This window comes from Coenobita brevimanus, chromosome 55 (genome assembly GCF_032717465.1).
Source record: "Coenobita brevimanus isolate Jiangsu-jjx chromosome 55, ASM3271746v2, whole genome shotgun sequence".
Classification (NCBI taxonomy): Eukaryota; Metazoa; Arthropoda; class Malacostraca; order Decapoda; family Coenobitidae; genus Coenobita; species Coenobita brevimanus.
Window position 1 is genome coordinate 7,586,570 of NC_137008.1, and position 15,343 is coordinate 7,601,912.

Here is a 15,343-nt window from a genome sequence, read left to right on the forward strand (position 1 = left end):
AGTTGTATTAGAGGTAGACTGTGAGATAATGCTGATGTAATGTGTGCAGCATGTCAGGGAGAGCAGATGGAGATTGTCGGGTGTGAAAGGATTGAACTTGCTTGTGAGTCTCTTGTGTGTGTGGAAGAGTTTTGTTATTTAGGAGACATGTTATGTGCTGGAGGTGAGACTGGAGCTTGCTCTGTGTCTGGGGTAAGAAGTGGTTGGAAGAAGTTCAGGGAGATGTTGCCTCTCCTGACACTGAGAGAGCTCTCCCTACGTGCTAAGGGATCTTTGTATGCAGCATGTCTTAGGAGTGTAATACTGTATGGTAATGAGACCTAGGCAGTAAAGTAAGAGGATACTCACAAACTCAAACATACAGAAATGACAGTGATTAGGTGGATGCGCAGTACATCCCTGAGTGCAAGGCCTTGGGGGACTGGGTTTACGATGGAAGAGTTAAGAGGTAGGATGGGACTGGAGTGTATTGGTGCTGTGATGAGGTGAGGTAGATTGAGGTGGTTTGGGCATATGGAAAGGATAGGGGATGATTATTGGGTGCAGTAAGTGAGAAGCATTAATATTGGGGGTGGGGTTGCGAGGGGTAGACCGAAAAAGGCCTGGAACGAGGTCATTAAGTGTGATGTCAGGGTTAAGGCACTGAATAGGGAAGCTGCCATAGATCAAGCAGCATGGAGAGCTGCCATTAGGTCACCAAGGCCGACGCATGCAAGCATGTTGGAGCCTTCGAAAACGAAACAAACGAATTCCTGGTCTCTGATTTGCTGAGACGCTGCATACTTACCTTCAGTGGCATATTGACCGTAAGCATAGCACGAAGTGCGGTTGGATCTTTAGCAGATGAGGATCCAACAGGAATGCCCGAGAAATCATTACCAACAGAATTCATGATTGGGTGGGAGGGTTATGGCAAATAATCTCACCTCCCTGCTACTTAGTTTCTGGTGAGGTGCAATTTTTTGTGCCACCTTATTCAGTATATTTGGTGCAGCTTTATATATCTGAAGAGAGTCCCATGGCCAGCACTGTCTTTGACAGTACTTCATATATCTGCAAGGCCTTCCCCCATCTGCCATCCACGGATACTGCCCCTGAATATATATATATATATATATATATATATATATATATATATATATATATAGAGAGAGAGAGAGAGAGAGAGAGAGAGAGAGAGAGAGAGAGAGAGAGAGAGAGAGAGTGCAGTGGTGATGGGACTGCTGAGGAATGATTGTGGAGTACAGAGGTTGCATAGGATACGAAATAATTTGATTCGTGAAAGGTGTGGAGTGAGGAAGTCTGTGAACACCAGAATCGAAGAGAGTACTGAGATGGTATGGTCATGTGGAGAGAATGGATAACAGTAGAGTGGTGGAAAAGGTATATCTGAGCGAATTTGAAGGAGGGAGAAGGCGAGGTAAGCCAAGGAGAAGGCAGAGAGATATGGTGGATGAGTGTGTGAGGAAGAGAGGTTTGGAAGTCGGTGAGGCAAGGGAACTGACAAGAGATTGAGCTGGCTGGATGAATGTTGTGAGGAGAAGCGCATGATCAGGGATTTGGCACTCTTTTTTGACGTGGCAGCGTCCAGATTGACTCTATCGGATACGTTTATGTGAAGTTGCTGAACGTGGAGACTGTTTTTGGCGTATCTGATAGAGCCAGCATTCCGGGGTTTTGAATGATGAGTGAATGGAGGCATGGCCCATTGGCTTTTGCAAAATTGGGCTGTCTGGACATTGCTACTCCCCACCCTGCCCGAGGGTGGGAAAGGAGGTCCGGATAACGATGAAATGATTTTATATATATATATATATATATATATATATATATATATATATATATATATATATATATATATACTGTATATATATTATTATACTATATATTTAGGCTGCTTCCCCCAAGGAAAGGGAGGTAGCCAAGACAGGACGACACACTCCCCATTTACTCATCCATTCAAACACATTCATTCGCATCTTAGCCCCAAAGGAGAGAACGGACAGATCCTCACCACACCACACCGCACAAGGGTCAACTGCGCAATGCAATCAGTGACATCCGCAGCAGGGCCCGACAGCAGAACTGGTATACCCCTGCCACATCATAACAGACCCATCCCCTTACCCACACCTGACCTGACTAGCTGATCAGACCAAATGCGGGAGAATATCCCCTCAGGGCTGTGTCATCACTTATTCATTCACAATTTCTCTCCGCTTATTTCTGTCACGCACAGCCTCTCTTCCTCGCTCAACAGACATCCCTCTCACATCCAGTGCTCTCTTCACACTGTCCATCCATCCTATTCGTGGTCTTCCTCTCAGCCTTACACCTCTCACATCAGATCTAGTTATCTTTTTCACCAATCGCTCATCATCCATTCTCTCCATATGCCCAAACCATCGCAACACCCTCTGCTCAACTCTACCAGCCATCTCCTGAACAACTCCAGTTCTCCTTCGCACTTCATCATTTCGCACTCGATCCATACCCGTCACTCCACACATACTCCTCAGACACCTCATCTCCATTACATTCAAACTTTTCCTCTCTGCTTCACCCATATTCCATGTTTCAGCCCCATACAATGCAGTCGGTACCACAACACCCTCATACAGCTTTCTCTTTACATCCATTCTAAGCGAACGACATCTAAACACTTTTTTCATTCCTCCCAGCACCTTTCCTACTTCATTTATTCTAAACTTCACTTCTGCATCTATTCTTCCATCGACAGCAACATGTGACCCTAGATATTTAAAACACTCTACCTCCTCAAGCAACTCGCCATTCAAAACTATATTCATCCCCCAACCATCTACCAACCTCGAACACTTCATCACTTTACTCTTATTCTCATTTACTTTCAATTTCCTCCTTTCACAGACCCTCCTCTACCAACTGTCTCGATCTCTCCTCTGAATCAGCCACCAGTGCAGTATCATCTGGAAACAGCAGCTGCTTCAGATTCCACTCTCCACCATCAACATTCACCAGACTCAGGCCTCCACCTAAAACTCTTGCATTCACCTCCCTTACAACACCATCCATGTAAATATTAAACAACCAAGGCGACATCACACATCCCTGTTGCAGCCCCACTCTCACGGGAAACCAATCACTCACAGCATTTCCTACTCTTACACACACTCACTATTTACATAAAAACTTTTCACCCCTTTTAGTAACCTACCATAAATACAATCTTAAAACAGTCAACAAAGCCTCCCTATCAATTCTATCATACGCTGTCTCTAAATCCATAAATGCCCAAAACACATCCTTGCCTTTTGCTAAATACTTTTCACACACTTGTCTCACAGCAAACACCTGATCCACGCATCCCCTCCTCTCTCCTAAAGCCACATTGCTCCTCACCAATCACTCCCTCTGTACCCTCTCTAACTCTCATAATTAACACTGTACCATACACCTTACCTACAACACTCAACAGACTTATACCCATACAACTAGTACATTCATACTTATCTCCCTTGCCTTTATACAACGGGACCACACAAGCACTTGCCCAGTCAATTGGCACCATACCTTTCACAAAGCACACATTCAACAATCTTACTAACCAGTCAAGAATAGTCACTCCAACACCCTTCAGGCATTCCACAGCACACCCATCCATACCTGAAGCTTTCCTTGTTTTCGTCTCCTTTACTGTCTTCTCCACTTCCTCCTTCGTGATCAAAGAATCATTCAACTCTCCCAACACATTTACTCTTTGCACCCTTCCATCCACCACAATCTCAGCCACCCTTTCCTCCTCTACAGTTAACATTCTTTCAAAATACTCTGCCCATCTCTTCCTTACTGCATCCATCTCAATTAACATCCTTCCATCCCCAACCGAAGTGGGGACGATACAGCCAATGTATCTCTACCAGATGGCTTAGGCTGTCTAGTAGAGATTATATGTAGGGTGAGAAGTGCTTGTAAGTGTAATTGTAGTGGCTTTGGATGTGTGTGCAGTCTGTGAACCAAGAGTAATCGGCCCGTGCAAGCCGACTGGGTGCAAGCATACTTTATAGTATGCGACACTGGTTCAATCACAGCACCCCTTGTGTCCGCCAAAGCAGTACATGGCCTGAAGAAAGCTCCCAAAGTTTATTACCCTAGCGGAGCGCGAACCCTCGTTCTTCAGTGTACGAACACGCACACTTTACTACTGTACCACAAAGGCTCATTATATATATATATATATATATATATATATATATATATATATATATATATATATATATATATATATATATATATATATATGTATATATATATATATATATATATATATATATATAAAGAGAGAGAGAGAGAGAGAGAGAGATTCTGTCTATTGCCAGACGCCTTAATTCCGTAAGTATAGCCAGAAACAAATCGCCTCCATGTCGCCCTGTCCCCCGCCATTTCACTGCCCTGCTCCCAGCTCACATCCCCCTCTCATAAACCTCTCCACTCCATCCCTTCATCTCATCCTTGGCCTCCCCCTCCTCTCCACACTTCCACCTCACTCACATACACACTCCTCATCAGTCTCTCTCTCTCTCCATCGTCTCCATATGGCCAAACCACCTCATTGTATTTCGCCTAAAGCTTCCAATCACATCCACATCCACACCACAACGCTTCCTCACTTCCTCATTTGTCAGTCTGTCTCTTCATGTCACTCCACATGCTCCTCTCAAATAACACATTTCCACTGCTCTCACTCTTGACTTCTGTCCCTCCAACAAGGTCCAAGCTTCACCTCCATACGTTAAAGTTCATATTACAATACTGTTATGTAGTAACTTCTTCATTTCCATGCTCACTTCCCTGTTTCTTATCACTGCTTTCAAGGAACCAGCAACCTTTCTTCCTTGTTGTACCCTTTCGAGCAGTTCACCCTCTAAACTTCCATCCTTACTCATCACATTATCCAAGTACTTAAACACACTGACATTTCCCATTTCCTTCTCGTCCAACCTCACTGTATATTCACTGACTTCGTCTCTCTCGAAGACCACAACTTTGATCTTCCCTACATTCACCTTTAGATTCCGTTTCTTACAAACTCTCCCAAACTCATCCACCAAGTCTTGCAGCTCCCCCTCGTCTTCACTTAACTATTCTGTTTCATAAGCAAACAACAGTACAAAGAGATTCCAAATACTGCTCTCTTTCTCATTAGGGCCGGTCCAAAATCCACTGCCCTACCTTGTATCTTTTATTACCCTATCCATGTACAGATTGAACAACCATGGAGACCTTACACATTCCTATTTCAATCCAACCTTTAAATAGATAAATTCAATCAGTTCACCATCCACACGCACTGCAGCCTTAGCACCCTCATTCATACTCTTCACTGCATGCAACAACTTTCCAGTCTACTCCATATATTCTTAATACTTTCCACAATCCTTGTCTTTCCACCTTGTCATATGCTTTCTCCAAATCCATGAAGGCCGCATACAACTTCTTTCCCTTTTCTAGAAGCTTTTCCACTAAAGATCTAAGAATGAATATCTGATCTACACAACTTTTTCCCTTCCTAAAACCTCCCTGTTCTTCTCCAACTAAATCCTCTGTTATTTCCCTAATTCTTTCAATAAGTATCCTACCATATACTTTTCCTATTACACTAAGAAGACAAAAAATGCACCTATGATTGCCACTCACTTCTTTTTCCCCCTTTCCTTTGTACAGGGGAATAATTATACCCGACTTCCAATCCTCCAGGACTCTACCTTCCTCCCAGGCCAATCTGCTCATCTTCCACATCCATTCTACTACTATCTCTCCCCCATGCTTCAGCATTTCACCACACATTCCATCAATTCCTGGGGCTTTCCCCATTTTGACTTTCATTGCTTCCACAACTTCCATCCTACTGATTTCTTCCTTTCTTCTCACATCCCGCCATCTCCCAGTCATTCCCCGGCCACTTGTACTCGCATTACTTTCATTCTCTATGTTCAGTTCCTTAAAGTGTTCTCTCCATCTTCTCACTTTTTCTCCGTTCTCTCCTAGTAATGTGCCAATTTCATCTTTCACTCCCCGACTAACTTCTTTGACACCGTCTCACTCTCTTTACATCTTTCCGGAACATTTGCTTACATTCCCTATCGGTATACAGTATATATATATATATATATATATATATATATATATATATATATATATATATATAGACAAGGATTGTGGAAAGTGTTAAGAATATATGGAGTAGATGGGAAGTTGTTGAATGCTGTGAAGAGTATGTACGATGGTGCGAAGGCTGCAGTGCGTGTGGATGGTGAACTAAGTGATTTTTTCTCTTTGAAAGTTGGGTTGAAACAGGGATGTGTCATGTCTCCATGGTTGTTCAATCTGTACATGGATGGGGTAATAAAAGAGGTACAAGGTAGGGTAGTGGATGTTGGAGTGGCCCTGGTGAGAGAGGATAGTGTTTGGAAACTCCCTGTACTATTGTTTGCAGATGATACTGTGTTGTTGAGTGAAGACGAAGGGGAGCTGCAAGGCTTGGTGGATGAGTTTGAGAGAGTGTGTAAGAAACGGAATCTAAAGGTGAATGTAGGGAAGAGTAAAGTGATGGTCTTTGAGAGAGGTGAAGTTAGTGAATGTACAGCGAAGTTGGATGGTGAGGAATTGGAAAATGTGAGTACGTTTAAGTACTTGAGTAGTGTGATGAGTAAGGATGGAGGTTTGGAGGTTGAAGTGCTTGAAAGGGTACAGCAGGGAAGAAAGGTTGCTGGTTCTTTGAAAGCAGTGATAAGAAACAGTGAAGTGAGCATGGAAGTGAAAAAGTTACTACATGACAGTATTGTGATACCAACTCTAACGTACGGAAGTGAAGCTTGGACATTGTTGGAAGGACACAAGTCAAGAGTGAGAGCAGTGGAAATGAGTTATTTAAGAGGAGCCTGTGGAGTCACATGGAGAGACAGGCTGACGAATGAGGATATAAAGGAGCGTTGTGGTGTGGATGTGGATGTGATAGGAAGCGTTATGAGGAACACACTGAGGTGGTTTGGCCATGTGGAGAGGATGGAGGGTGAAAGACTGACGAAGAGAGTGTATGTGAGTGAGGTGGAGGGGGGAAGAGGGAGGGGGAGGCCGAGGATGAGATGGAGGGATGGGGTGGAGAGGTATATGAGAGAGGGGGCTGTGAGTTGGGAGCAGGGCAGTGAAATGGCGGGGGACAGGGCGACTTGGAGGCGATTTGTTTGTGGCCACCCCAAACGGGATTGAGGCGTCTGGCAATATATATATATATATATATATATATATATATATATATATATATATATATATATATATATATATATATATATATATATATATATATATATATATATGTGTGTGTGTGTGTGTGTGTGTGTGTGTGTGTGTGTGTGCAAATAAATCCCTTAATAATGCGTCGTACATTCATATGCCGACATCCAGAAGGAAAAGGAAACACGAAATATCAATTTTGCTCCTCCGTGAAGATGTGAATGAACGAAAACGCTGTGGCGATTCCGTGTTTACTTTTCCTTGCGTATGTCCACACACACACACACACACACACACACACACACACACACACACGAAAACACCAAGGAGGAATTGCAATATCGGTATGGAAGAGGTGTTAGGGAGCCTCCTAGACTAGCATAAACACAGCTTCTTGTCCCAAATACTTGAGAATGGTGGAGGCCTTCCAACACCATTTCTTCACAAGCCTATTCGTATTTGTCGCTTGTTGGTATTCTCCTACGAGTTATTTCTATATCTTTATTGGTATGAAAATAGAATTGTAATGTGGTGGATACAAACTAATTTGCCAAGAAATGGGTGTCGGTAAGCCTTCTAAGGTGGGAGATTAATGCGACCAATTTTCTTCCTGTCTTTCAGGGAGACGTATCCTGAATGGGTTGGAGACTTCGTAACACCTGTTCCCCTAGAGTTTTATTTCACATCTGTATCCCCTTTTCTATTTTTTGATGTAGTGTTGATACTGAAGTAATATAATTAGCATAACCTAGCATGTTTAGGTTTGATAATAATAATAATAATAAAAACTAAAAGAGTTCCTTGGAAGCCTCAAGTACCACCTAAATACGGCGCTCAGACATACGCTTGTGAGGGTTTATACACTCTGAGGGTCACTAATGAACACTCCAGTAAAAATAATGACACTCCGCATAGAAATTAATTAACCAATGATCGCTGGCCCCATAAAAAGAAATAACTGAAACAGACAGAAATTGGGACTGGAGAGTTTGAGTGAATATAGATCTGAATTACTGACAGCTAACAGTGATGTACTGACTGCGATCACGATATACTGATGGCAATGCAGCTGTATTGACTTCATTCTGTACTGTTAGTATTGCCATTATGCCTGATAAACTGATTGATTAAAGCACCGTTTGGAGGTAACGGTCTTTATTTTCGTACGTGTGACGTTTCGCCCACATCTCTGCTCCTTAAGGCAAGAACTAAGGTAACGTCACCTCTATTAAAATGAAAGCCATTACCTCCAAATGGTGCCTATTTAACCAATTCTGTCCTGGCTGCAGACCTAAGAGTATTTAATGCATATGCTGATGTAGGTTCACTGTCTGCAAACACTGTTATACCAATTACAACAATCCCTGTTAAACTGATTGCAAACATGATAACATATACTGATTTCAAGATGATTATACTGACTGGAAACAAAGAAATACAGAGTGCAAATATTTTTATACCGGCAGTGAGTGCTGTCAAAACATACCGTCTACAAACACAGATATTACTAGCACTTGCTAACAGGTGGTAAGTAGAGGCGACCATCATCCCCTCACTTGATGTAGGGCTGCCTGCTTCTTCCATCACTATTATCATTTTCTATCTCTTCTCTCTTTTCCTGTTTCTCATATAATTTTCTGTATCTGCCGTCTCTTCCTATATCAGTCTTCCTCTCACATCATTGTCTGTGTCTGCCATCTTTTCCCGTTTCTCCCATTCTTCCTGTCTATCCTCCTCTGGTCGCTCTACACTGAGTAACAAACCTTATGTTTTCCTGCAACCCACGATACCATTTACAGCGTTGAGTGGTAACCATATAATCAGATAACTTGGTGAAGAGCCTACTATGGTGCCACTGTTAACTGTGTGGAAAGATGCAAATGCGGCATCCATCCTGTATCCAATCCTCAACACTCTTCCCCGCGCCTCCCACTGTCTACCGCAGGGGAACATGGGTTCACTGCACGGGACGGTCTTGTCGCGGCAGTTTCGTGCCTGGGGTTGATTGGTCCGCTCAGTCAGACAGATCTGGGTTACTCGACAACAACAGCCAGCATTAATATACCAATACCGACAGCACTATAAGCCACTCCGTCCACACATACTGTTACTGTAGACGCTGTGTAGATAATACAGAGTTGGGTCAACCCCTGCACTACTAAACCTGTAGGAACATTTATAACACAAGTCGGGGGAGGGAGGTGGAGGTCGCTGAACTTCGCCTCTCAGATCTTAATTCCATAATGGCGTTTGTCGTAATAACATTTGTATACCATCAGGTGACTACACATAGCGACAAGCTGAATGGTATTTTGTAGTCAAGGGAACTATTCTCTGCTTTGGGCAGCAAACATTATGAGTTTTATTGTTCACATAATGACGCTCAAGGGAAAATTGATGGTCACTCGTGCCTTAAAAGTCTGAACAGCCTAGCCCAGCCTAGGGATCCTGCAACCCATAATGGTGTGATGTGGATAGCAGGATAAGAGTATAACAAAAAAAATCGAGGTTCCTGGTTACTGAAAATAAAGTAAAAGAAAATAATCATTCAAACCAACCACAACAAACAAACAAGTGCATTTGGAAAAAAAAAAGAAAATAAATTAAAGGGAGAACGTGCGGGAAGTGTGGCTGAAATATGGGGTAATCATTCGTAACATTTAATGTGACTGTAGCCTGAGTTTACTAGTCCACGCTTTTGGGTAACTGGGAACAGATAATAGTTATATGGAGGTGCCCCGGAGAGAGAGAGAGAGAGAGAGAGAGAGAGAGAGAGAGAGAGAGAGAGAGAGAGAGAGAGAGAGAGAGAGACTTCAGATATACAAACTGAATAAACAGAGTAATGGTGGCCTGTAAGATACAAGTGTAAACAGTATGTGGAAAGAAAGCAAAAAAAATTAATGAGGAATGTAGCTTATTGTCACTGTCGCAGACGACGTTGTAGATTAACCTCTCTCATCTTTTCGACAGGTTCTGTTTGTAGTGCATTGATATCCACATATATCTCTACTTTGTCTAGAAAAATAAAAAAACTATGAAATACCATTAAGTCACTGTTAAGGTGTAATATGTAAAATATATCAAGGCAGAAGTCACGTATTTTGAAGTTTTCAGCGGTAACGAGAGTAGCCTGTTATTCTGAGACATATTAAAACTGACAGCACTAAGGTGTGGTCAAGGCCCAAATATTTTTATGAAAACCTCTGAAATATATGATGATTCAGAATGGCACAAGTTTGTGTAATGTTACTACTGTAATTACAGTTTGTAGTATGGGATGCAGGCTGATCACATCAGAGAATTACCATACAGGTGTTCCATACACGACCATCATAAACTTGTTATTTGCGTATTTCGTCATTCACTCAGGTTAAGAGTACCGCTGAAAGCAACTGAAGATGGAAGAGACAGTGGTTTAGTCGTGTACCATAGTTTCTGATTACTCACTATCTTCCCATTGGCTGAAGGGAAGTCATAGCCACGGTTTCACACTAAATGAAGGCTTGGTCTCGGATACATTAGGCACACCATGAGTTACGGCGCTGTGATGCCAAAATAGAGGTCTGTTATCACTGCTTACTAAGGTGTCAGATCAGAGCATAATATTCCACTACTACACAGATATATGCTTCTGGCGTGTCACAGTGCTTATAACTTGTAGCGCTATAAATTTTTATGGCAGAAGCCTACACCAAATTTTCATACCAATTACAAAGGCTGTCAGAGACGACATTGGGTGGTTATCAACTAATCACAAAGTGACATAAGGCAGGCGATGGTGATGGGAATGCCAGAAATACAAGTAGCAGGTGTGTCTGGGCCTTCTTGCATTTTTACTGAAGCACTATGTGGTGCCAACATCACACAGTAAGAATGTAACGACGTTAAACTCTGTGGTAAGAGGTTTTCATCACTGACCTAGTACATGTTCATATGCCATTTCACGAAGCCTTAACGGACGATAAATTGTCGTTTCCTCCATCATTTCCTGCTGCATTGCAACTTTGGTTGCCGTGTTAAGAATTTGGTGTTTTTATTTAATTCATTATTCTTTGGTAATTTTCCTCTATCAGACATCCACTGCACGTTCCAGTTAAATGGTATGTACCACCCATTTCTTATATCAGACACATCATGGCTATAGGGAATAAAACCAGGATAAATAATTATCTAAACCATTCTGAAACTCCACTCGCCTAGAAATATTATTGGAAATATTCCTAGGTATCGTGTACTGCCATAAGCCACAATAATTCTCCTAGGGTAGAAGGCAGAGGCTACTGACCGATATCACCAACATACAGTATTAGGCCATAATGCGCTGAAAATAAGCATTACAGCCCTGACACGCCTGTGCATTTTTATGTTGACTGAGGCATCAGCGTACCACTAAGCAACTAGAAAGCACTCGAAGAGCGCGTAGGCTACCTCCGCCAATGCCATTGCTATTAAAAAAGATCCGAATCCAGATCCGTGGATATAGGATTTGGATCTTGAGCAGCCCTCAAATTTAATGAATTCTTTCTTGGTTCATGGCCCACCTTTCCACAAAACTTCATTGAAATTCATTGAGAACTTTTTGAGATATTGTACGGGATACTCCGGATCCGGATCCGCCTCCGAAGTTAATCTACGGGATACTCCGGATCCGGATCCGCCTCCGAAGTTAATCAATTCCTCCTTGGGCCATGGCCCACCTTTCCACAAAAATTCATCAAAATCCGTTCTTAACTTTTTGGGTAGTCCCGGATCTGGATCCCTGGATATAGGATCCGGATGTGAATCCGTATCCGCCCCCAAATTTAATCAATTCATTCTTGGTCCTTGGCCCACCTTTCCAAAAAATTTTATTGAAAGTCATTGGCATCTTGTGAAGATATTGTACAGGATACTCCGGATCCGGATCCGCCCCCAAATTTAGTCATTTCTTCCATGGCCCATAGCCACCATTCCACAAAATTCCATCAAAATTAACACATCTTTGATGACAGCGTCTGCTTCTTGGTAATAATGCCAATATAGTACGGTACTGGAATTAGCTTGCATAGCCTATCCTTACGTGAAAGCACTCCATTGTACCTGAAGGAAATATCGTGCCGTAATTTCGTACCGCTGTTCTGTCAACTTTAGCGGCTCAGTGCAGCCATCACATGTGCCTTGACCTATGTACATAAAATCTGCAGTGCTGGGCTACAGGATGACTCATTATACAATTAGATCCCGAAAAGGGAGGAAAATTTTGATTAGATGGGCGCTATTCAAATAGTATATGTTTCACATTTCGAGAGAAATGAAGTCACTGGATGTTCAGTAAGGCTGGATGATGAAGAAATGGGAAATATGAGTGCATTCAAGTACTTGGCCAGTGTGATGAGTAAGGATGAAAGTTTGGAGGGTGAAGAGCTTGAATGGGTACAACAAGGGAAAAAAGTTGCTGGTTCTTTTAAAGCAGTGATATGAAAAAGGGAAGTGAGCATGGAAGTAGAAAAGTCGTTGCATGACAGTATTGTGAAACAAACTCTAACGTATGGAAGTGAAGCTTGGACTTTGTTGGAAGAACATAATTAAAGAGTGAGAGCAGTGGAAATGAGTTAGCCTATCTGAGAGCAGCATGTGGAGTTACATGGAGAGACAGACTGACAAATGAGGAAGTCACAGAGCGTTGTGGAGTGGATGTGGGTGTGTTAGAAAGCATAAGGAGAAATGCATTGAGGTGTCTGGCCATGTGGAGAGGATGGAGAGCGGGACACTAACGAGGAGTGTGTATGTGAGTAAGGTTTAGGTGGGGAGAGGGAGGGGGAGCCAAAAGATGAGGAGGAGGGATGGAGTGGAGACGTATATGAGAGAGGAGAGGTGTGAGCTGGAAGCAGGTCAGTGAAATGACGGGGAACCGTGCGACATGGAGACCCATTATGGGATCAAGGCGTCAGGCAATAGACGGATATTTCCCCCAGATGATTTTTTTTCCGAAGATTAATTTGAAAGGTCAGAGATTAAGCGTTTTAAAAATGAATGTCATTATATATATATAGAGAGAGAGAGAGAGAGAGAGACAGGCTTGTTCTGAGGGAACCGTAACTTATACAGGAAAAGCAATTCCAGTGTTGCAGCGAACAGCATATTTATTATGTCCAGACGTTTCGACATATTCATCTATGTCATCTTCAGTGGATCTAAAAAGATGAAAAAAAGACCTGTAAGGTATTTAAAATCCTAAAAGAACTATATGAGCATGAGCTCATCGTACCTACATAAAAGAGAAAACGTAGTGTAAATTTATAGGGGGGACTTAACTGGACAATATATTCAGAGGGACAGCAGACAGACAATTGTTTAGGGCGGGTTTTCGTTTATAAATATGAATGGATTCTAGTATTCTTAGATTCATACTTGTACATGTGTCTATTATACAGAAATTCTTGGGATCAACAGAAGTATTACAAATATATGAATGTTCCCTTACCGCTGAGTGAGGAGGGTCGCTCACAGGGAGACCTGACCTGCTCGACTGACCTCTATGCTCGTCAACCCTTAGCTTGAAAGCTCGTATTGTGCTTCCAATATACCCTGTATGGCAACTAGGGCACTTGTATTCATAAACGACTGACGAGCGGAGGGCAGTCGGTAGTCGGTCTTTGTAATTAAAAAATGATTGAATCTTAAGATCATTCTTATGAACAAATCGGAACTTTATTTGAGGATAGAAAATAGAAAAGTTATATTTCAGTGCCCTCTCTATCTTTTCTGATACAGTACCAAGAAAAGGTAGAGAAAGATACATTTCCTCCTTACTCACTGTACATACGGGTTGCTTTGGACTGTAAATTTTGGCTAAGAATTTTCTAACACAGTTATCAAAAAGAGCAGTACTGAAACCATTGTTAGCAAAAAAATTCTCAAAAATGAAATCTCCTGATGGAATAGGTTGTAGGTGGAAGTTAGGTTATAAGCTCTATACAAAAGTGTTCTAATTGCATTCAACTTAAAAATAAATGGACAGTAACTAAAAAAGCTAGTACCCAAACCCGAGAAAGTAGGCTTACGATATACAGACATAACCAGAGTGCCATTTAACTTCTGAATTACTAAATCAAGAAAAGGGAGTTTACCGTTAACTTCACATTCCATGGTAAATTTTATGTTCTTATGTTGTTTATTTAGGTAATTTAAAAAAAGTGGAGCATGGCTTTCATCTTGAAATATAAGTAGAGTGTCATCCACATATCTACGATAAAGGATAGGTTTAAAGTATACAGGACAATTATCCAGCCATTTTTTCTCCCAAAAACAGAAAAACATTAGCCATAGTCGGACCCAGAGGCGAGCCCATAGCCACACCGTCTACCTGTTTATATACCTATATTATATTATATTTAATAACGAGGTATATAAACAGGTAGACGGTGTGGCTATGGGCTCGCCTCTGGGTCCGACTATGGCTAATGTTTTTCTGTTTTTGGGAGAAAAAATGGCTGGATAATTGTCCTGTATACTTTAAACCTATCCTTTATCGTAGATATGTGGATGACACTCTACTTATATTTCAAGATGAAAGCCATGCTCCACTTTTTTTAAACTACCTAAATAAACAACATAAGAACATAAAATTTACCATGGAATGTGAAGTTAACGGTAAACTCCCTTTTCTTGATTTAGTAATTCAGAAGTTAAATGGCACTCTGGTTATGTCTGTATATCGTAAGCCTACTTTCTCGGGTTTGGGTACTAGCTTTTTTAGTTACTGTCCATTTATTTTTAAGTTGAATGCAATTAGAACACTTTTGTATAGAGCTTATAACCTAACTTCCACCTACAACCTATTCCATCAGGAGATTTCATTTTTGAGAATTTTTTTTTGCTAACAATGGTTTCAGTACTGCTCTTTTTGATAACTGTGTTAGAAAATTCTTAGCCAAAATTTACAGTCCAAAGCAACCCGTATGTACAGTGAGTAAGGAGGAAATGTATCTTTCTCTACCTTTTCTTGGTACTGTATCAGAAAAGATAGAGAGGGCACTGAAATATAACTTTTCTATTTTCTATCCTCAAATAAAGTTCCGATTTGTTCATA